Here is a 23,589-nt window from a genome sequence, read left to right as displayed (position 1 = left end):
GACCTCTGACATCTTATTAGCTTTTAAAGACTATTACGATAACCTCTATAATATCAGACGCGACAGAGATCCCCCTTCCCAGGAAGACATTAACGACTATCTCTCCAGCCTAAACCTCCCAAAACTAACTAATGAACAGAGAGACGAATTAGATAACCCATTTAATGAAGAGGAAATCATTGGAGTTATCTCCTCTCTCCCCCCAGGAAAGACCCCTGGCCCTGACGGATTCGGAAACTCATACTATATCCAATTCAAGGAATTGCTTTCTCCATACCTTCTAAGATACTTCTGCAGTGTAGATGGAGAAAAAGACTTCCACCCCACTTCCCTCCGGGCCCATATCTCGGTCATCCCTAAGCCTAACAAGTCCCCAGATACAGTATCGAATTATCGCCCGATCTCACTAATTAACTCGGACTTAAAGATTTTCGCGAAAATTATCGCTAATCGTGTAAACCGTCTCCTCCCTAACCTCATCCACAATGATCAAGTAGGTTTTGTCCCTGGCCGTGAGGCAAGGGACAATACTGTTCGAAACATACAACTGATTTGGTATATCTCCCAAAATAAATTCCCTGCGGTAGTAGTCTCCACAGACGCGGAAAAGGCTTTCGATCAGGTCAACTGGTCCTTCCTTCGATCATCTCTTGAAGCCTTTGGCTTTGGCCCAATCACCTTAAAGAGAATATTTTCATTATATAATTCTCCTAGCGCTAGTATCATACTTAACGGTTCCCTATCCCCCCCAATAGCAATAAAGAATGGCACTCGTCAGGGCTGCCCTCTCTCCCCCTTATTATTCGCACTATTCATTGAAACATTGGCCTCTAAAATCAGAAACAATACAGATATAACTGGAATATCCATAGCTCAGGACACTTATAAACTGTCAATATTCGCGGACGACATTCTACTTACCCTTACCAACCCCGAAACCTCGATCCCCGCTCTCCTATCGGAACTCTCTACTTTCCAAGATCTAGCGGACTTTCTCATAAACCACAACAAGTCTGAGATCCTAGACATTGGCCTCCCGCCCAGCTCGGTGGAATTCATCAAACGGGATTGCCCTCTTAGATGGTGCAGAGGCACCTTAAAATACCTGGGCATCAACCTCTCTCGCTCATTCGACGCGCTATTCCGTGATAACTTTATCCCTCTCAAAACCACAATAATGCGCGACCTATCCTCCTGGAAGGCAAAAAAGCTCTCTTGGTGGGGTCGGATAAACACAATAAAGATGAATACTTTCCCGAGATTACTTTATATCATGGGGGCTCTCCCAATCCCCATACACCCTAAATACATAACCCAAATACAAAACCTGTTTGGCACCTTCATCTGGGATAATAAACCTCCAAGAATCAATAGAGACACAATGTTTCTATTGAAACCACAGGGGGGACTAAGTGTGCCCAACCTTCACGAGTACAGAAACGCCATCTACCTGCAGAGGATCCTCGACTGGAGAGTGGGGACATCCCAGAGACGGTGGGTTCGCTTAGAGAGACAGTTGTCCCCAGACATTCCCCTCCCGAGCCTTTGCTGGCGCCCAGACCTTAACGTGACAATTAGACGAATTCCTAACCCTATTATTAAGGAGACCGCTCAGATCTGGAGAATGACAAACATGCATCACCCTCTCCTTTCGTCTATTCCTAGTCCCTTGACGTCCTTAACATATAACCCAGAGTTCTCCCTGACGTATCCAAGGGCTCCACCACCATTGGATATGGTAATAAAAGATATTTCTGCCTATGACATAACTACCAACGAGGTCTTGTGCACACAAAAACAGCTAATAGACAAGGGATTTGACTGGGCGAAAAACTGGTTTACTTATAGACGCGTTCATAACTACATCTCTACCCACAGCAATAAAAATAACCTGACCCGCACTCCTACTAACTTAGAGAAATTATACCTGACTAACACACCAACCAGGCACTCCCTATCTATGATATATAAAATCCTTCTTCAACCTCCCCCGGGAAATCTCCCCTACTCCATCGAGATGTGGGAAAGAGAACTAGGGAAAATAATTCTTCCACAGGTGGCAGTCAACATATTCTTAAACACAAAAAGATCATCTGTCTCTTCATCCATTATAGAGACCAATTACAAAATCTTACACTGCTGGTACCTAACCCCCCGCAGACTCCACCGCCTGTTCTCATCTACAAGCGACAGGTGCTGGAGGTGCAGGCATGTGGGCAGCGGGATGGGCCACATGTGGTGGTGGTGTTCACGTCTGAACCACTACTGGTATGAGGTCATACATGAAATCGAAACTATTTTTCAAATCTCGATCCCACCTGACCCTCTGATCTGGCTTTTGAATAAATCCACCAAATTGCCCTGCAGGTCCTTAACCCCTCTTTTTCGTATCTTTACGAACAGTGTAAAATTGTTAATAGCTAAAATGTGGAGGACAAGAGATATCCCTACACTAACCAACTGGCGTGATAAAGTATCAGAATTACTAGAACTTGAGGAATACTCTGCCTATAAGAGAGGTATTACCGACAACTTTACGGCCCTTCAGTATATCTGGGACGAATACAAACGAAATATTACTGACTAGCTCTGTTATATTAGATCTTACCCCTAATTAGATAGACCCCCCCCGGGCCCGGACAACTCTTCCCCCTTCCCCCCCCTTTTTTTTTTTTTTTTCTTCTCCCTTATTATTACCTTTTTAATTTTTATTTATTTTCTTTTAGTCTCACTTTGTTTTACACTGAAAAACTTGTTACACTATGTCATTCCTTCCTCTCTCTATGACTATGATTAATGAATAGGGTGTCGTTCATGGAGGAGGACAGACTATACAGAAATTGTAAAACATGCAATGTATGATCTTGTATCGTTTCCTTTTTTTCTTTTGTAACACTCCCTGTTTAACAATTAATAAAAAGAATTTAACTAAAAAAAGGCACCACAGCCTGCAGAAACCCAAACTTTGTGCAAAGAACAGCCTTATCGGCATGAAATATAAGATAAGGCGAGTCGCACTGTAAAGCAGAAATTTTATAAACTATTCGAGCAGAAGAGATAGCTGTAAGAAACAAAACGTTCCAAGATAACAACTTAATATCTATAGAATGCATAGGCTCAAACGGAGCATGCTGCAAAACTTTAAGAACAAGATTAAGACTCCACGGAGGAGCACAGGCCTAATTCTAATAAAGGCCTGACAAAAAGATTGCACATCAGGCACATCCGTCAGACGCTTGTGCAGCAAAACAGATAAAGCAGAAATCTGCCCCTTTAAGGTACTGACAGATAAACCCTTCTCCAGACCCTCCTGGAGAAAAGATACAATTCTTGGAATCCTGACCCTACACCAAGAGTATCCTTCGGATTCACACCAATAAAGATATTTACGCCATATTTTATGGTAAATCCTTCTAGTAACAGGCTTAGGAGCCTGCATCAGGGTCTCAACGACCGACTCAAAAATCAAGCGTTCATCCAAATCTCGTTTCTCTGAAACTGACTGCTTTGAGATTGAAGAAAAAGGACCCTGAAGTAGAAGGCCCTTCCTCAGGTGGAAGAGATGACATTTCCACTAGGTCTGCAAACCAGATCCTGCAAGGTCACGCAGAAGCTATTAGAATCACAGACGCTGTCTCCTGCTTGATACGAGCAATGACCCGTGGAAGGAGAGCAAATAGAGGAAAAAGGTATGCCAACCTGAAGTTCCAAAGAACTGCCAGAGCATCTATCAGGAAGGCCTGAGGATCCCTCAATGTTGAACCGTACTTTGGAAGCTTGGCATTCTATCGAGACGCCATCAGATTCCAATTCCAGTTTCCCCTATTTGATGGTTAATCTGGAGAATACCTCCAGATGGAGTTCCCACTCCCCGGGATGAAAAGTTTGTCTGCTCAGAAAATACACCTCCCACTTGTCCACTCCTGGAATGTGGATGGCAGATAAACAATTGTGAACCTTCATGGCTAAGGAACTCCGAGTTCCTCCCGGGTGGTTGATGTAAGCCACCAAGATTATGTTGTCCGACAGGTACCTGATAAACCGGGCTAAAGCCAGCTGAGGCCAAGCCATCAAAGAATTGAAGATTGCTCCCAACTCTATAGGGAGAGTAGATTTTTCCTGAGACCAAAGTCCCTGAGCCTTCAACAAGTCCCAGACTGCTCCCTAGCCCACCAGGCTGGCGTCCATGGTCACAATCACCCATGAAGGTCTCCAAAAGCATGTCCCCTGAGACAGATGTTCTTGAGACAGCCACCATGGAAGAGAATCTCTTGTCCTCTGATCTAGAGCTAACTTTTGAGACAGATCTGCATAATCTCCGTTCCATTGACTGAGCATGCATAGTTTTAGAGCCCTCAGATGGAATCGGGCAAAAGGAACTATGTCCATGGAAGCCACCATCAGACCAATCACCTCCATACATTGGGCCACTGATGAATGTACCACAGCCTGTAGAGTTAGGTAAGAGGACAGAATCTTTGCTTTTCTTACTTCCATCAGGAATATCTTCTGTGAAAGGGAATCTATAATTGTTCCTAGAAAGACCACCCTTGTGGCCGGAACACTCTTTCCCAAATTCAACTTCCATGCGTGAGCGCGAAGAAAAAAGACAACAATATCTCTGTGTGAGATTTTGCAAGTTGAAAAGATGGCGCCTGTACCAGAATGTCGTCCAGATAAGGCGCTACTGCAATTCCCAGAGACTGAATCACTGCCAAAAGAGCCTCCAAGACCTTTGAAAAAAATTCTGGGAGCTGTGGCAAGGCCAAAAGGAAGAGCCACAAACTAAACAAAGTGTCTGTGCAGAAAGGCAAATCTTAGAAATTTGTGATGATCCCTGTGAATGGGAACATGGAGGTACGCGTCCTTCAGGTCTATGTTAGTCATGAACTGACCCTCTTGCACTAAAGGGAGAATAGGACGGATAGTCTCCATTTTGAAGGACGGCACTCTGAGAAACTTGTTTAGACACTTTAGATCTAGAATAGGCCTGAACACTCCCTCCTTTTTGGGAACCACAGATTGGAATAGAACCCCAGACCCTGTTCTTGTACTGGAACTATCACTCCCATAAGGGAAAGGTCTTGTACACATTTCAAGAATGCCTCTCTTTTTATTTGGTCTACAGATAATCTTGAGAGGTGGAACCTGTCTCTGGGAGGAACGGTCTTGAATTCCAATTTGTAACCCTGGGAAACTATGTCCACAGCCCACGGATCTGGAACATCTCATATCCATGCCTGAGAAAACAGAGTCTGCCCCCCACTTGATCCGGTCCCGGATCGGGGGCAAACCCTTCATGCAGACTTAGACTCAGCTGCAGGCTTCTTGGATTGCTTCCCCTTGTGCCAAGACTGACTGGGTTTCCAAGAAGGCTTGGACTGTTCCTGCTTGGCAGAGGAGGGGGGGAAGACTTTCCTCTGAAGTTACAAAAGGAACGAAAATTACTCTGACGTCCTTTCGGTCTATTCCGCTTGTCTTGTGGCAGAAAAGATCCTTTACTGCCAGTGATATCGGAAATAATTTCATGCCAAACCCGGCCCAAACAAGGATTACCCTTGTAAAAAATTGGCAAAAGTTAAGACTTGGAAGAAACATCCGCTGACCAAGACTTCAGCCAAAACGCTCTGCGCGCCAAGATCGCAAAACCAGATACTGTGGCTCCCAACTTGATGACTTGCAAAGAGGCATTAGTAATAAAAGAATTGACTAACTTAAGAGCCTTGATCCTGTCTTGAATTTCTTCCAAAGGAGTCTCTGCTTTAAGAGATTCAGAAAAGGCGTCAAAGCAATAGGCCGCTGCACTTGTCACGGTAGCAATACACACTGCTGGCTGACATCTTTTTTAAGTAAGCCTCCAGCTTCTTATCCATCGGGTCCTTGAACAAGCAACTATCCTCAATGGGAATAGTAGTTCTCTTAGCCAGGGTAGAAATTGCCCCCTCCACCTCAGGTACCATCTGCCAAGACTCCTTAAAGGAGTCAGCCACAGGAACTTTTTTCTGAACACTGGAGAAGGGGAAAAGGGAATTCTAGGTCTCTCCCATTCCCGAGCAATGATCTCAGAAGCACAGTCAGGCACAGGAAACACCTCCACAGAGGAGGGAACATCAAAATATCTTATTTGCTAATTTTTTTAGGGTCGACAACGACAGGAGTGTCTGAGTCGTCAAAGGTAGCAAAAACCTCCTTTAACAAAACACAAAGGTGTTCAAGCTTAAATGTGAAGGAAACAACGTCAGCATCAGAAGAAGGAATTACACTATCCAAATCTGAGATTCCACCCTCAGAAGTTACCAAAGTGTCTTCCTCTTCAGACTTATGAGAAAGAGCTACTTGGTTAGTCTGGACTGGATCCGCAACCTTACTATCCGATTCTCTAATTTTTTTTTTGTAATCGGGTCTGCTTTATTTGCCAGTGTTTTTAATTTTAAACGTTTTTATTCATGTTAAAGTAGTAACAATACAATCAGTTAACTTATATCACAAACAATCAAAGTATACAGTGACTGAGACCAGTTAGTATTTTACAAGCAGTGCAAGCTTATCATTCATATCAAGTAATATATAAAAGTCGCAAGAAAAATAACAGTTTCATCTCACTCTTCACCTGTCACTAGCATATTACGTGAACACCCAATCCCATGCTATAGGGGAGGAATAGTCATTAATCTAAGGATTCGATGGGTGCAGTTATAAACAAACCTAAATCGGCCTAGAGTAAGCAAATCTATTAGTCCAGCAGCCCTGTCAGACATACCCGGGCAGTGTACCTTACGCATGGGGGAGGGATGAGGGGAAGGATACACAGACATAGGAATGATGGGGAGATTGGGGGGGGGGGGAGAAAAAAAAAAAGAAAAGAGCAGGGGGCTATCTCAGATGCTTAAATTCTGCAAAGCATGACTTACTGGCACGCATGCCAATCCCGCCAAGCTGATTCTCTAATTTTACTTGTGTCGCCCCTGAAGCTGGGGAATGGCAGCTAACGCCTCAGATACCGCCGGGGATAATTGGGCTGTAATCTCTGCACGCAAAAACACTCCTCCAGGAGATTAAGAGGAACCGCAGGGCACTGACTGTGTTAAGGCTTGGGACACGTGAGGAGAAAGCTGCTAAGTGACAAAAAGTCTGTCTTGTACATTAAAGTTCTCTGAACACTAAGGTAATGGGGGTTCAACTGGACTCTCAAAACAATGCTTGCACTCAGCAGGTGACACAGAATCATGGTCCATCTTGCAAGAAACCAAAAAAAAAAAAAAAAAAAAGAACTACTGAAAACACACCAGTCCAGTGCCTGCTCCCTCCCCAATATTCCTGCAGCAGAAATAATAGTCCCAAAGTTGTGCAGACTTATAGTGCCAAACTTCTTTTCTTCTATATATATATATATATAAAGCAAGCAAAAACATAAATTATGCTTACCTGATAATTTCATCCACGGCATCATTCATTACTATTGGGAATTAAGAACCTGGCCACCAGGAGGAGGCAAAGACACCCTAGCTCTGCAGTCATTCTGCAGAGGGAACCAGAAACAGTAGAAATATCAGGGTAAAAAGGTGCCAGAAAATGAATAAATTTAGGGCCACCCAACGGAGATACAGGCGGGAGCAGTGGACTCTCCTCCCCTCGATCGAAATAAAATTATCAGGTAAGCATAATTTATGTTTTCCATCTAAAGGGGAGGAGAGTCCACTGCATCATTCATTACTATTGGGAACATACACCCAAGCTCTAGAGGACACTGAATGAGACCAGGAGGGTAAAAGGCAAGCCCTAATCTGAGGGCACCACAGCCTGCAAAACCTGTCTCCCAAAAACAGCTTCCGCAGAAGCAAAAACATCAAATTTGTAAAACTTTGTAAAAGTGTGTAAGGAGGACCAGGTAGCCGCCTTACAAATTTGCCCCATAGAAGCCTCATTCTTGAAGGCCCAAGACAAAGCCACAGCTCTAGTTGAATGAGTCGTGATCCTCTGAGGAGGTTTATGTCCCGCTGTCTCATAAGCCAAGCGAATCAAACTCCTCAACCAAAAAGACAAAGTAGCAGAGGCCCTTTGCCCCTTGCGCTTCCCAGAATACACCACAAAAAGAGATGTAGACTGTCTGAAATCCTTTGTAGCCTGAAGACAGAACTTCAAGGCACGAACCACATCCAGGTTATGAAGTAACCACTCCTTTGAAGAAGGGTTAGGACACAAAGAAGGAACAACTATTTCTTGATTGATGTTACGGTCAGACACCACCTTGGGGAGAAACCCCAAGCCAGTCCAAAGTACAGCCTTATCTGCATGAAACACCAGATAAGGAGGATCACATTGCATATACTCTGCATGCCGATGCAATAGCCAACAGGAAGAGAACCTTCGAGGACAGAATCTTGTCTATGGAATGCATGGGTTCAAACGGAACCCTCTGCAAAACCTTAAGGACTAAGTTTAAGCTCCAAGGTGTAGCCAACTGTCTAAAGACAGTCCTGATTCTAGACAGAGCCTGAACAAAAGATTGAATGTCAGGGAGCTCAGCGAGTCTCCTATGCAACAAAACCGACAATGCCAAAATCTGTCCCTTTAAAGAACTAGCGGCAAGACCCTTCTCCAAACCATCTTGGTGAAATGACAGAATCCTGGATATCTTCACCTTATGAGAAGGATATCCATGCTTCCCACACCAGGACAAGTAAGTCCTCCACACCTTAAGGTAGATGTGACGAGTGACTGGCTTCCTTGCCTGAATTAGAGTATCAATCACGTTTTCTGAAAAGCCTCTCTTGGCTAAGACTAAGTGTTCAATCTCCACGCAGTTCGCCTCAGAGAATCTAGATTTTGATAATGAAAAAGACCCTGTACTAGCAGATCCCTGCGACCGTGTAACCTCCATGGAGGAGACGACATCCCCGCCAGATCCGCAAACCACGCCCTCCGCGGCCACGACGGCGCAATCAGAATAGCCAGAGCTAGTTCCTGCTTGATGCAGGCCCCTACACGAGGTAGAGGAAGAGCCAGATACGGGTCGCGGTCCAGGGATCCCCAGGCAGAGCTGATAGATGCAATCTCCCAGGATGGTCTCAGGAAGGATGTCCCTTGGAACAGTTGTCCCGGACGGATCCATCAAGAGAGGGAGGGGTCTGTATGATCGCTGTTCCACTGCCTCAACATGCACAACTGAGGAGGTCAGAGATGGAACCTGGCAAATGGAATGACATCGATGCTGGACATGAGCCTGATCACCTCCATACTCTGAGCCACAGAGGGACTGGAGTTTGACTGAAGGGCAAGAAATATTCTCATGGATATAGAATCTATTATCGTTCCCAGGAACTCCACCCTGTTGCTGGGAATCAGGGAGCTCTTTCCTGGGATTATCTTCCAACCGTGAGATTGTAGCAAAAGCGCCCTCAAGTGGCGGCCTGAACGATGGCAGTCTGAACGATGGTGGCTGAACTAGGATATAGTCCAAATAGGGCGCTACAGAAATGCCTCTGGACCTGGCTACTGCAAGCAGTGCCCCCAGAACCTGCGTGAAGACTCTTGGGGCTGTCACCAGACCAAAGGGAAGGGCCACAAATTGGAAATGTTGATCCAGAAACGCAAATCTCAGGAACCCGAAGTGATCCCTGTGGATTGGCACATGAAGGTAGGCATCCTTCAAGTCTATTGTCGTCATGAACTGCCCCTCTTGAACTAGGGGCAGAATAGATCTGATCCATTTTGAACAATGGAACAGCCAGAAACTTGTTTAAACATTTTAGGTCTAGAATCGGGCAGAAAGTACCCTCCTTCTTTGGGACCATGAAAAAGGTTTGAATAGTACCCTAGACCCCTTTCTGCTGGGGGTACTGGTACAAAACCTCAGAGAGAAAAGAGATCCCTCACACAGTCTAGAAAGGCTTCTCTGTTTTCTGGTCTGGAAGACAGATTTGACAGGCGGAATCTGCCCCTGGGCTGATAAGTTCTAAACCCTATCCTGTATCCTTTGGCAACAACCTCCAGAACCCAAAGGTCCTGAACGTCCTGCAACCAGGCCTCTGAAAAGAGATAAACTGCCCCCTAATTGGTGCGGAGACCGGTCAGGGGCCAGCCCTTCATGCCGACTTTGTTTTGGCGGGCTTATTGTTCTGCTTGGACTTGTTCCAAGACTGAGCTGGCTTTCAAGCACCCTTAGACTGATACGCTTTTGTGGCGGGCTGCTGGCGTGGGGCCTTATCTGCACGAAAGGGACGAAAAGTAGATCCCTTACGTTTAACCTTCTTATCCTGCAGTAGGAAAGCACCCTTGCCTCCGGTCACTGTTGATATGATCGAATCTAATCCATGTCCGCAGACCACGAGCCCTGCAGGCTAGTACAGAAAATCCCGAAAAAACATAATTTATGTAAGAATTTACCTGACAAATTATTTCTTTCATATTGGCAAGAGTCCATGAGCTAGTGACGTATGGGATATACATTCCTATTAGGAGGGGCAAAGTTTCCCAAACCTCAAAATGCCTATAAATACACCCCCCACCACACCCACAATTCAGTTTAACGAATAGCCAAGAAGTGGGGTGATAAGAAAGGAGTGAAAGCATCAACAAGGAATTGGAATAATTGTACTTTATACAAAAAAAAATCATAACCACCATAAAAAGGGTGGGCCTCATGGACTCTTGCCAATATGAAAGAAATTCATTTATCAGGTAAATTCTTACATAAATAATGTTTTCTTTCATGTAATTGGCAAGAGTCCATGAGCTAGTGACGTATGGGATAGCAAATACCCCAAGATGTGGAACTCCACGCAAGAGTCACTAAAAAGAGGGAGGGATAAAAATAAAGACAGCCAATTCCTCTAAAAAATGAATCCACAACCCAAATCAAAAGTTTTAATCTTTATAATGAAAAAATCTGAAATTATAAGCAGAAGAATCAAACTGAAACAGTTGCCTGAAGTACTTTTCTACAAAAAAACTGCTTCTGAAGAAGAGAAAACATCAAAATGGTAGAATTTAGTAAAAGTATGCAAAGAAGACCAAGTTGCTGCTTTGCAAATCTGATCAACAGAAGCTTTATTCTTAAAAGCCCAGGAAGTAGAAACTGACCTAGTAGAATGAGCCGTAATCCTGAGGCGGGGATTTACCTGACTCCAAATAAGCATGATGAATCAAAAGCTTTAACCAAGATGCCAAAGAAATGGCAAAGCCTTCTGACCTTTCCGAGAACCAGAAAAGATAACAAATAGACTAGCTTCAACATATTTCAAAGCTCTTACCACATTCTAAAGAACGTAAAGATCTCTCCAGAGAATTCTTAGGATTAGGACACAACGAAGGGACAACAATTTCTCTACTAATGTTGTTGTAATTCACAACTTTGGGTAAAAATTTAAATGAAGTCCGCAAAACCGCCTTATCCTGATGAAAAATCATGATATAAACTCATCTACCAGAAGAGATGGCCAAAAGGAACAATATTTTCCAAGAAAGTAATTTAATGTCCAGAGAATGCATAGGCTCAAACGAAGGAGCCTGTAAAGCCCTCAAAACCAAATTAAGACTCCAAGGAGGAGAGATTGACTTAATGACAGGCTTGATACGAACCAAAGCCTGTACAAAACAATGAATATCAGGAAGATTAGCATTTTTTCTGTGGAACAAACAGAAAGAGCAGAGATTTGTCCTTTCAAGGAACTTGCAGACAAACCCTTATCCAAACCATCCTGAAGAAACTGTAGTTTTGGAGTCTTCCAAACTCTGTAATAAATCTTTCTAGACACAGATTTGCAAGCCTGCAACATATTATCAATCACTGAGTCAGAGAAACCTCTATGACTAAGCACTAAGCGTTCAATCTCCATACCTTCAAATTTAATGATTTGAGATCCTGATAGAAAAATGGGCCTTGAGATAGAAGGTCTGGCTTTAACGGAAGTGGCCAAGGTTGGCAACTAGACATCCGAACAAGATCTGCATACCAAAACCTGTGTGGCCATACTGGAGCCACCAGCAGTACAAATGAACGCTCCAATATGATTTGGAAATCACTCTTGGAAGAACTACTAGAGGCGGAAAGATATAAGCAGGTTGATAACTCCAAGGAATTGTCAACGCATTCACTGCTTCCGCCCGAGGATCCCTGGACAGATACCTGGGAAGTTTCCTGTTTAGATGAGAAGCCATCAAATCTATTTCTGGAAGCCCCCACATCTGAACAATCTGAAAAAAACATAATTTATGTAAGAACTTACCTGATAAATTCATTTCTTTCATATTAGCAAGAGTCCATGAGCTAGTGACGTATGGGATATACATTCCTACCAGGAGGGGCAAAGTTTCCCAAACCTCAAAATGCCTATAAATACACCCCTCACCACACCCACAATTCAGTTTAACGAATAGCCAAGAAGTGGGGTGATAAAAAAGTGCGAAAGCATATAAAATAAGGAATTGGAATAATTGTGCTTTATACAAAATCAAAACCACCACAAAAAAAGGGCGGGCCTCATGGACTCTTGCTAATATGAAAGAAATGAATTTATCAGGTAAGTTCTTACATAAATTATGTTTTCTTTCATGTAATTAGCAAGAGTCCATGAGCTAGTGACGTATGGGATAATGACTACCCAAGAAGTGGATCTTTCCACACAAGAGTCACTAGAGAGGGAGGGATAAAATAAAGACAGCCAATTCCTGCTGAAAATAATCCACACCCAAAATAAAGTTTAACGAAAAACATAAGCAGAAGATTCAAACTGAAACCGCTGCCTGAAGTACTTTTCTACCAAAAACTGCTTCAGAAGAAGAAAATACATCAAAATGGTAGAATTTAGTAAAAGTATGCAAAGAGGACCAAGTTGCTGCTTTGCAGATCTGGTCAACCGAAGCTTCATTCCTAAATGCCCAGGAAGTAGAAACTGACCTAGTAGAATGAGCTGTAATTCTCTGAGGCGGAGTTTTACCCGACTCAACATAGGCAAGATGAATTAAAGATTTCAACCAAGATGCCAAAGAAATGGCAGAAGCTTTCTGGCCTTTTCTAGAACCGGAAAAGATAACAAATAGACTAGAAGTCTTACGAAAAGATTTCGTAGCTTCAACATATTTCAAAGCTCTAACAACATCCAAAGAATGCAACGATTTCTCCTTAGAATTCTTAGGATTAGGATATAATGAAGGAACCACAATTTCTCTACTAATGTTGTTGGAATTCACAACTTTAGGTAAAAATTCAAAAGAAGTTCGCAACACCGCCTTATCCTGATGAAAAATCAGAAAAGGAGACTCACAAGAAAGAGCAGATAATTCAGAAACTCTTCTAGCAGAAGAGATGGCCAAAAGGAACAAAACTTTCCAAGAAAGTAATTTAATGTCCAATGAATGCATAGGTTAAAACGGATGAGCTTGAAGAGCTCCCAGAACCAAATTCAAACTCCAAGGAGGAGAAATTGACTTAATGACAGGTTTTATACGAACCAAAGCTTGTACAAAACAACGAATATCAGGAAGAATAGCAATCTTTCTGTGAAAAAGAACAGAAAGAGCAGAGATTTGTCCTTTCAAAGAACTTGCGGACAAACCCTTATCTAAACCATCCTGAAGGAACTGTAAAATTCTCGGTATTCTAAAAGAATGCCAGGAAAAATGATGAGAAAGACACCAAGAAATATAAGTCTTCCAGACTCTATAATATATCTCTCGAGATACAGATTTACGAGCCTGTAACATAGTATTAATCACAGAGTCAGAGAAACCTCTTTGACCAAGAATCAAGCGTTCAATCTCCATACCTTTAAATTTAAGGATTTCAGATCCTGATGGAAAAAAGGACCTTGTGACAGAAGGTCTGGTCTTAACGGAAGAGTCCACGGTTGGCAAGAGGCCATCCGGACAAGATCCGCATACCAAAACCTGTGAGGCCATGCAGGAGCTACCAGCAGAACAAACGAGCATTCCTTCAGAATCTTGGAGATTACTCTTGGAAGAAGAACTAGAGGCGGAAAGATATAGGCAGGATGATACTTCCAAGGAAGTGATAATGCATCCACTGCCTCCGCCTGAGGATCCCGGGATCTGGACAGATACCTGGGAAGTTTCTTGTTTAGATGGGACGCCATCAGATCTATTTCTGGAAGTTCCCACATTTGAACAATCTGAAGAAATACATCTGGGTGAAGAGACCACTCGCCCGGATGCAACGTTTGGCGACTGAGATAATCCGCTTCCCAATTGTCTACACCTGGGATATGAACCGCAGAGATTAGACAGGAGCTGGATTCCGCCCAAACCAAAATTCGAGATACTTCTTTCATAGCCAGAGGACTGTGAGTCCCTCCTTGATGATTGATGTATGCCACAGTTGTGACATTGTCTGTCTGAAAACAAATGAACGATTCTCTCTTCAGAAGAGGCCAAAACTGAAGAGCTCTGAAAATTGCACGGAGTTCCAAAATATTGATCGGTAATCTCACCTCCTGAGATTCCCAAACTCCTTGTGCCGTCAGAGATCCCCACACAGCTCCCCAACCTGTGAGACTTGCATCTGTTGAAATTACAGTCCAGGTCGGAAGCACAAAAGAAGCCCCCTGAATTAAACGATGGTGATCTGTCCACCATGTTAGAGAGTGTCGAACAATCGGTTTTAAAGATATTAATTGAGATATCTTCGTGTAATCCTTGCACCATTGCTTCAGCATACAGAGCTGAAGAGGTTGCATGTGAAAACGAGCAAAGGGGATCGCGTCCGATGCAGCAGTCATAAGACCTAGAATTTCCATGCATAAGGCTACCGAAGGGAATGATTGTGACTGAAGGTTTCGACAAGCTGTAATCAACTTTAGACGTCTCTTGTCTGTTAAAGACAGAGTCATGGACACTGAATCCATCTGGAAACCCAGAAAGGTTACCCTTATCTGAGGAATCAAAGAACTTTTTGGTAAATTGATCCTCCAACCATGATCTTGAAGAAACAACACAAGTCGATTCGTATGAGATTCTGCTAAATGTAAAGACTGAGCAAGTACCAAGATATCGTCCAAATAAGGAAATACCACAATACCCTGTTCTCTGATTACAGACAGCAGGGCACCGAGAACCTTTGTAAAAATTCTTGGAGCTGTAGCTAGGCCAAACGGCAGAGCCACAAACTGGTAATGCTTGTCCAGAAAAGAGAATCTCAGGAACTGATAATGATCTGGATGAATCGGAATATGCAGATATGCATCCTGTAAATCTATTGTGGACATATAATTCCCTTGCTGAACAAAAGGTAAGATAGTCCTTACAGTTACCATCTTGAGCGTTGGTATCCTTACATAATGATTCAATATTTTTAGATCCAGAACTGGTCTGAAAGAATTCTCCTTCTTTGGTACAATGAAGAGATTTGAATAAAACCCCATCCCCTGTTCCGAAACTGGAACTGGCATAATTACTCCAGTCAACTCTAGATCTGAAACACATTTCAGAAATGCTTGAGCTTTTACTGGATTTACTGGGACACGGGAAAGAAAAAATCTCTTTGCAGGAGGTCTCAACTTGAAACAAATTCTGTACCCTTCTGAAACAATGCTCTGAATCCAAAGATTGTGAACAGAATTGATCCAAATTTCCTTGAAAAAAAGTAACCTGCCCCCTACCAGCTGAGCTGGAATGAGGGCCGCACCTTCATGTGGACTTAGAAGCAGGCTTTGCCTTTCTAGCTGGCTTGGATTTATTCCAGACTGGAGATGGTCTCCAAACTGAAACTGCTCCTGAGGATGAAGGATCAGGCTTTTGTTCTTTGTTGAAAGGAACGAAAACGATTATTAGCCCTGTTTTTACCTTTAGATTTTTTATCCTGTGGTAAAAAAGTTCCTTTCCCACCAGTAACAGTTGAAATAATGGAATCCAACTGAGAACCAAATAATTTGTTACCCTGGAAAGAAATGGAAAGTAAAGTTGATTTAGAAGCCATATCAGCATTCCAAGTTTTAAGCCATAAAGCTCTTCTAGCTAAAATAGCTAGAGACATAAACCTGACATCAACTCTGATAATATCAAAAATGGCATCACAGATAAAATTATTAGCATGTTGAAGAAGAATAATAATATCATGAGAATCACGATGTGTTACTTGTTGCGCTAAAGTTTCCAACCAAAAAGTTGAAGCTGCAGCAACATCAGCCAAAGATATAGCAGGTCTAAGAAGATTACCTGAACACAGATAAGCTTTTCTTAGAAAGGACTCAATTTTCCTATCTAGAGGATCCTTAAACGAAGTACCATCTGACGTAGGAATAGTAGTACGTTTAGCAAGGGTAGAAATAGCCCCATCAACTTTAGGGATCTTGTCCCAAAATTCTAATCTGTCAGACGGCACAGGATATAATTGCTTAAAACGTTTAGAAGGAGTAAATGAATTACCCAAATTATCCCATTCTTTGGAAATTACTGTAGAAATAGCATCAGGGACAGGAAAAACTTCTGGAATAACTACAGGAGTTTTAAAAACCTTATTTAAACGTTTAGATTTAGTATCAAGAGGACCAGAATCCTCTATTTCTAAAGCAATTAGGACTTCTTTAAGTAAAGAACGAATAAATTCCATTTTAAATAAATATGAAGATTTATCAGCATCAACCTCTGAGACAGAATCCTCTGAACCAGAGGAATCATCAGAATCAGAATGATGATGTTCAGTTAAAAATTCATCTGTAGGGAGAGAAGTTTTAAAAGATTTTTTACGTTTACTAGAAGGAGAAATAACAGACATAGCCTTCTTTATGGATTCAGAAACAAAATCTCTTATATTATCAGGAACATTCTGCACCTTAGATGTTGAAGGAACTGCAACAGGCAATGGTACTTTACTAAAGGAAATATTATCTGCTTTAACAAGTTTGTCATGACAATCAATACAAACAACAGCTGGAGGAATAGCTACCAAAAGTTTACAGCAGATACACTTAGCTTTGGTAGATTCAGCACTTGACAGCGATTTTCCTGTAGTATCTTCTGACTCAGATGCAACGTGAGACATCTTGCAATATGTAAGAGAAAAAACAACATATATATAAAGCAAAATTGATCAAATTCCTTAAATGACAGTTTCAGGAATGGGAAAAAATGCCAAAGAACAAGCTTCTAGCAACCAGAAGCAATAAAAAAATGAGACTTAAATAATGTGGAGACAAAAGTGACGCCCATATTTTTTCGCGCCAAATAAGACGCCCACATTATTTGGCGCCTAAATGCTTTTTGGCGCCAAAAATGACGCCACATCCGGAACGCCGACATTTTTGGCACAAAATAACGTCAAAAAAATGACGCAACTTCCGGCGACACGTATGACGCCGGAAACGGAAATAGAATTTTTGCGCCAAAAAAGTCCGCGCCAAGAATGACGCAATAAAATGAAGCATTTTCAGCCCCCGCGAGCCTAACAGCCCACAGGGAAAAGTCACATTTTAAGGTAAGAAAAAATGTTAAATTAAAATGCATTATCCCAAATATGAAACTGACTGTCTGAAAATAAGGAAAGTTGAACATTCTGAGTCAAGGCAAATAAATGTTTGAATACAGATATTTAGAACTTTATAAACAAAGTGCCCAACCATAGCTAGGAGTGTCACAGAAAATAAGACTTACTTACCCCAGGACACTCATCTACATATAGTAGATAGCCAAACCAGTACTGAAACGAGAATCAGTAGAGGTAATGGTATATATAAGAGTATATCGTCGATCTGAAAAGGGAGGTAAAGAGATGAATCTCTACGACCGATAACAGAGAACCTATGAAATAGACCCCTTAGAAGGAGATCACTGCATTCAAATAGGCAATACTCTCCTCACATCCCTCTGACATTCACTGCACGCTGAGAGGAAAACCGGGCTCCAACTTGCTGCGGAGCGCATATCAACGTAGAATCTAGCACAAACTTACTTCACCACCTCCATCGGAGGCAAAGTTTGTAAAACTGAATTGTGGGTGTGGTGAGGGGTGTATTTATAGGCATTTTGAGGTTTGGGAAACTTTGCCCCTCCTGGTAGGAATGTATATCCCATACGTCACTAGCTCATGGACTCTTGCTAATTACATGAAAGAAATACATCTGGGTGAAGAGACCACTCCCACGGATGTAAAGTCTGGCGACTGAGATAATCCGCTTCCCAATGGTCTATACCTGGGATATGGACCGCAGAGATTAGGAGCTGGAATCAGCCCATGCGAGTATCCGAGATACTTCTTTCATAGCTCTGAGAATCGCACGGAGTTCCAAAATATTGATTGGTAATCTCGCCTCTTAAGATTTCCAAACCCCTTGCACTGTCAGAGATCCCCAAACAGCTCCCCAACCTGAAAGACTCGCATCTGTTGTGATCACAGCCCAGGTTGGTTGAACAAAAGAGGCCCCTTGAACTAAACAATGGTGATCTAACCACCAAGTCAGAGATAGTCGAATATTGGGATTTAAGGATATTAATTGTGATATCTTTGTATAATCCCTGCACCATTGGCTCAGCATACAAAGCTGAAGAGATCTCATGTGAAAACGAGCAAAGGGGATCGCGTCCGATGCTGCAGTCATGAGACCTAAAACCTCCATGCACATAGCTACTGAAGGGAATGATTGAAACTGAAGGTTCTGACAAGCTGAGACCAATTTCAGACGTCTTTTGTCTGTTAGAGACAAAGTCATGGATACTTTGGAATCCTAAAAAGGTTACCCTTGTCTGAGGAATCAAATAACTTTTTGGTAAATTGATCCTCCAACCATGTCTGAAGAAACAACACTAGTTGATTCGTGTGAGATTCTGCAGAATGTAAAGACTGAGCAAGTACCAAGATATCATCCAAATAAAGAAACACTGCAATACCCCGCTCTCTGATTACAGAGAGTAGGGCACCGAGAACCTTTGAAAAGATCCTTGGAGCTGTTGCTAAGCCAAAAGGAACAGCAACAAATTGGTAATGCTTGTCTAGAAAAGAGAATCTCAGGAACTGATAGTGATCTGGATGAATCGGAATATGAAGATATGTATAAGTCTATTGTGGGCATATAATGCCCTTGCTGAACAAAAGGCAGAATAGTCCTTTTAGTCACCATCTTGAATGTTGATATTCTTACATAACGATTCAAAATTTTTAGATCCAGAACTGGTCTGAAAGAATTCTCCTTCTTTGGAACAATGAACAGATTTGAATAAAACCCCAGACCCCGTTCCTGAAAAGGAACTGGCACAATTACCCCAGATAACTCCAGGTCTGAAACACACTTCAGGAAAGCCTGAGCCTTTACTTTGAAACCTATTCTGTACCCTTGAGAAACAATGTTCTGAATCCAATGATTTTGGATTGAATTGATCCAAACATCCTTGTAAAATCTTAGTCTGCCCCCTACCAGCTGCGCTGGAATGAGGGCCGCACCTTCATGCGGACTTGGGGGCTGATTTTGATTTTTTAAACGGCTTGGATTTATTCCAGACTGGAGAGGGCTTCCAATTGGAAATCATTCCCTTAGGGGAAGGGTCAGGTTTCTGTTCCTTATTCTGACGAAAGGAACAAAAACGATTAGCAGCCCTGAATTTACCCTTAGATTTTTTATCCTGAGGCAAAAAAGCTCCCTTCCCCCCAGTGACAGTTAAAATAATAAAATCCAACTGAGAACCAAATAATTTATTACCCTGGAAAGAAAGAGATAGCAACGTTGAGTTAGAAGTCATATCAGCATTCCAAGATTTAAGCCATAAAGCTCTTCTAGCTAAAATAGCTAAAGACATATATCTGACATCAATTCTAATGATATCAAAAATGGCATCACAAATGAAATTATTAGCATGTTGAATTAGCTTAACAATGCTATACACATTATGATCTGGTACTTGTTGCGCTAAAGTTTCCAACCAAAAAGTTTAAGCAGCAGCAACATCAGCCAAAGAAATAGCAGGCCTAAGAAGATGACCTGAACATAAATAAGCCTTCCTTAGATAAGATTCAAGCTTCCTATCTAAAGGATCTTAAAAGAAGTACTATCTGCCATAGGAATAGTAGTACGCTTTGCAAGAGTAGAGATGGCCCCATCAACTTTGGGGATCTTTTCCCAAAACTCCAATCTATCAGTCGGCAAAGGATACAGTTTCTTAAACCTTGGAGGAGTAAATGAAGCACCCAATCTATTCCATTCCCTAGAAATTACATCTGAAATAGCATCAGGAACTGGAAAAACCTCTGGAATAACTACTTGAGGTTTAAAAACCGAATTTAAACGTTTACTGGTTTTAATATCAAGGGGACTAGTCTCCTCCATATCTAATGCAATCAACACCTCTTTTAATAAGGAACAAATATACTACATTTTAAGTAAGTATGAAGATTTGTCAGTGTCAATATCCGAGCCAGAATCTTCTGAACCAGCTAGATCCTCATCAGATATAGATAAATCAGAATGTTGTCGGTCACTTAAAAATTCATCAATTTTATGAGAAGTTTTAAAAGACCTTTTACGTTTATTAGAAGGTGGTATTGACAGACAAAGCCTTCTGGATAGAATTAGAAACAAAATCTCTCACATTAACAGGAATATCCTGAGCATTAGATGTTGAAGGAATAACAGGTAATGGACTACTACTAACGGAAATTTTTTCTGCATGTAAAAGTTTGTCATGACAATTATCACAAACTACAGCCGGAGAAACAGTTACCACAAGTTTACAACAAATGCACTTAGTTTTGGTAGAACCGACATCAGGCAGCAGGATTCCAATAGTGGATTCTGAAACAGGATCAGATTGAGACATCTTGCAATATGTAAGAGAAAAAATAACATAATCAATTTCCTTATATGACAGTTTCAGGAATGGGAAAAAATGCAAACAGAATAAGCCTCTGGAAACCAGAAGCAAAAATACATGAAGACTTAAATAATGTCAAAAAGTCTGGCGCCAAGTATGACCCACAACTGACAAAATATTTTTTGCCGCCAAAAACGTCTGCAACAAACACGAGCGTCATAGATGACGCAACTACGTGAAAATTCTTGGCGCCAACTAAGACGCCGTAAATAACAAACTTAATTCTCACGCCAAAAAAGTCTTGCACCAAGAATGACGCAATAAATTATAGCATTTTGCGCACCCGCGAGCCTAACAGCCCGCAATTGAGAAAAAAAGTAAATTTTAAAAATTTCAGGTAAGAATTTTTTTCTTTCTTTTTTATATGTGCATTTCCCAAAATGAAACTGACAGTCTACAAAAAGGAAATATACTGATAAACCTGAATCATGGCAAATATAAGTACAAACATTATATTTAGAACTTTACATTTAAAGTGCCAAACCATAGCTGAGAGTGTCTTAATAAAGGAAAACATATTTACCAAAAGACACTCATCTACATAAAGTAGATAGCCAAACCAGTACTGAAACGAGAATCAGCAGAGGTAATGGTATATAATATATATCGTCGATCTGAAAAGGGAGGTAGGAGATGAATCTCTACGACCGATAACAGAGAACCTATGAAATAGATCCCTGTTAGGATGACCATTGCATTCAATAGGCAATACTCCCTTCACATCCCTCTGTCATTCACTGCACTCCGAGAGGAACCGGGCTTGAGCATGCTGCGAAGCGCATATCAACGTAGAAATCTAGCACAAACTTACTTCACCACCTCCATAGGAGGCAAAGTTTGTAAAACTGAATTGTGGGTGTGGTGGGGGTGTATTTATAGGCATTTTGAGGTTTGGGAAACTTTGCCCCTCCTGGTAGGAATGTATATCCCATACGTTACTAGCTCATGGACTCTTGCCAATTACATGAAAGAAATTAGCATTCAGGCGAACAATTTGAATATTGGCATCACAAATAAAAGAATTAGCTACCCTCAAGGACTTAATTCTCTCCTGTATTTCGTCGAGGGGAGTCTCCCTCTCGACCATATCAGACTGATTCGCACCAGAGTGTTGCAGCTCCGGCAACCGCCACTACCGGCTGAAAAACAAACCCTGTGTGTTGAAACATGTTCCTCAACATGTTTTCTAACTTTTTATCCATGGGCTCTTTGAACGACAAACTATCCTCAAGAGGAATCGTCGTTCGCTTGGCGAGCGTAGACATAGCACCATCCCCCACAGCTCAAGCTGAGAGTCTGGCACGGGGAACAGTTTCTTAAATGAAGAAGGGGAAAAGGAAGAACCTAATCTCTCCCATCCATTCTTAATAATATTAGCCATCTTAACAGGAACCGGGAAGGTCTGAGGTACCACCCTGTCCTCATACACTTTATCAAACATAGGAATCAAAGGTTCCTCCGGTAGTTTCGGTTCCAGAACATGGAGAGTAGCAAGCACCTGCTTCAGCAAAAAGCGCAAATTTTCCATCCTAAACCTAAAGCCAGGCTCCTCTGCAGACGGAGCTTGAGATGACATGGATGACACCGGATCGCAACATTTTACCCTACGCTTGCGCTTAGCAGAAAGTAGTAAGGCACTAATCACCTTCGAGACCACCGTTTGCAGTTGATGCGCAAAGTCTGGCGGCCTACGGATTTCCCCCAAAGGAGAGATAGATATGCCCTGGGGTGCTGCATGTGTACTCGGAGACTAATGTAGGGGACACACCTCATGGGACGGGGAGCCCTCAGAGGTGGACGGCTCAGTAGTACTAGACATTCTCTTCTTTTGAGAAGCCGAGACCTTATCAAGGCAAGGAGAACATAGTTGAGCATGTGGATCTACCGGAACCTCCTCACAATAAACACAGGTACTAAACTAAGTTAAAGAGGCAGTACCCTTCTAAGGCGTCAGAGTCCTCCATAGCTTACGGTTTTGTTACGGACTAGTATAAAATATAAACAATGGCACCTTTATAACCTCCAATGGCCAGGGCACTCACCACCTCCTAGGACCAGGACCACAGAAACCGTTACGTCTCCTGTATTGTCAGTCCAGCAAGGAAGTAGATTAGGCCACACACGGACAGCAGGAATGCCTCGCAGGACCGCCCCTGCACTAGGGAGAAAACGTGCCAAAAACAGCCACGGAATACTCCTGGAAGGAAAGTTCATCCATTGCCAGAGCCTCATCTCACACATATCGCAGCAATGACACAATAAACAATATTATGTATAACCCCCCCCCTGTTCAATAATCCCCTTACTAGGGATGTTAACCCTTGATTCTATGAAGATAAATGGCATCACACGTCTGCGTTATGTGTAAAAAAATGAAACAATCTTACCAGAATCTACGCCGTGGAACAGGAACACAGCCTCTCAAGTGTAGTAGCATCACTCCTGACATGGACTTGAGTGTAGGAAGCAGGCAGCGAAACTCAACAGCTCCATAAGCAATCAGCGTTGACAATATGAGTCGGGATGGTTTTGCAGAAAGACTCTCCCTGCATCTCCGGACTCTAACTTTCACCCAATCTTTCACTGAGAGGCTGACAGGACTACTTAAAACTCCAGTCCCATTTCGTATAAGAGACTACTCCGAATCTTCCGACACATCTCTGCCAACCTCCTGTGACGAAAGGCAAAGAATGACTGGGGGGTGAGGGAAGTGGGGGGAGGTCATTTAAGCCTTTGGCTAGGGTGTATTTGCCGCCTCCTCGTGGCCAGGTTCTTATT

The 23,589-nt window shown here is 42.3% G+C and overlaps 1 protein-coding gene across 1 annotated transcript in view; it reads right to left on the bottom strand.

Moving 5' to 3' along the window:
• The window catches only part of LOC128643912 (RNA-binding protein 26), a gene marked incomplete at both ends in the record, with an annotated part of 61,805 nt that overhangs the window by 5,283 nt on the left and 32,933 nt on the right, over nucleotides 1-23,589 (bottom strand). The window lies entirely within an intron of this gene.

This window comes from Bombina bombina, unplaced genomic scaffold, assembly GCF_027579735.1.
Source record: "Bombina bombina isolate aBomBom1 unplaced genomic scaffold, aBomBom1.pri scaffold_1285, whole genome shotgun sequence".
NCBI lineage: Eukaryota > Metazoa > Chordata > Amphibia > Anura > Bombinatoridae > Bombina > Bombina bombina.
This window is presented reverse-complemented; position numbering and strand designations above follow the sequence as displayed.